Raw genomic sequence first — 1,476 nt, forward strand, 5'->3', positions numbered from 1 at the left:
AAGTCTTCCTCTTAATTAAAATTCACAAATTCCTCAAGCCTACACACAAAGCAGAATCCAACATGGATTTGTTTCCTAGTCCAGAGTTTCTTCCAACATACCATACTCATTAACCCAGTGGCCTAACATCAGACACTTAGGCTCAGCCATTCCTATGAAATCACTATAATTGAAGTTACTTTCCCAACAAGTCCTCAACAAGCTAGAATTTACCAAATTTCTCCACTTGTTATTAATATTATCTTCAGATACCACAGTACTGCTGACAGTGCTTTAAAACGTCAACTTAGAGAGAGTACTTCAATGAAACATAATAGTGGGAAAAAATAAGCATTAAAAAATCTTTTAGCAGTTCTCTAGCGAAGCAAATATATACTTCCCCATTTTTGTAGATTATAATTTGTCATAAAAAATCATTAATTGCCATAACTTTTATTCATTTCTGCATTTTAAAATGAAAACTCTTATTGCTAAGACAAGGGCTAGGTTTTGGAAAAGACAAAGCAGTTCTGTACTAGGAATCCTGCTGCATCAAAATTAACCTGAGGAAATGTTTCACTTAAAAACAATTTTGATTTCAACTCTCATACCTATGCCAAACTATAAAGAAATTATGTCTAAATCATATAAAAGAATTCAACAATTATATCTAACCATATATCTTCATGATTACATACTGGCAGCCTATAGTCAGCACTCAACAAAAAGGTAAGATTTATCCCACAAAATTAGTTTGTTGTAAATCTGAATTAACTGTCCACATTTTAAAGATAGAGAAATTTAATGTACAATTTCATATCTGGGTCTTTTCTTGAGAAAGATCTAGATACATGTGGCCTACATATTTTCAACAGAGCTGGAGCTGAGCTGTACTCTCATTGGGTCAAGCACGTCCCTCCGATTTGCTGCAGTCCCGCACCACCCTGCTTCCCCAACAATGACAGCAAAGGTCAGATGCATGGTGTTTTGCCAATTTTATTTCTTACAGTAGTTAGGAGCAAAGTGAAATATAAGTGTTCCTATTAATCATTTATTTTTTAAAAAGATCAAGAATGATGTTCCAATAAAAATAGGAGAAAGCATATTTATTTGAAAAAGTGAAGAACTACTACATTTAATATACTAAGTATATATTTAGTATATTAGATATCATGAAACAAAGATAACATATTATCAATAAAGATAACATAAAGATATTGTGAAACTTAACGAATCCAACCCACTTTCTTCATTTAGTTTACAGGTCTATTTGAATAGGTATTAATATTGAGGCTTAAAGACTGCTCTAGCAGTCACGTTGGACCGGGGTGACTACTTGCCAGTACAACAGAGAGCATTCAAGTCTCTAATGAATAGCACTTCCATCTGATGATCTCTAAGGCCAATTTTCCTGAGATTTTATAGAGACCTTAAATTATATGAAATGATATTTGGTTCTTATAGTGCTATAATTTTCCTTTATAGGGATATCTGAAA

At 32.8% G+C, this 1,476-nt stretch overlaps 1 protein-coding gene across 1 annotated transcript in view; it reads right to left on the minus strand.

Annotated features, from left to right (window-relative positions):
- TUSC3 (tumor suppressor candidate 3) overlaps positions 1-1,476 on the minus strand; it is a 182,359-nt gene that overhangs the window by 76,190 nt on the left and 104,693 nt on the right. The window lies entirely within an intron of this gene.

This window comes from Propithecus coquereli, unplaced genomic scaffold, assembly GCF_000956105.1.
Source record: "Propithecus coquereli isolate 6110/MARCELLA unplaced genomic scaffold, Pcoq_1.0 Scaffold159, whole genome shotgun sequence".
NCBI lineage: Eukaryota > Metazoa > Chordata > Mammalia > Primates > Indriidae > Propithecus > Propithecus coquereli.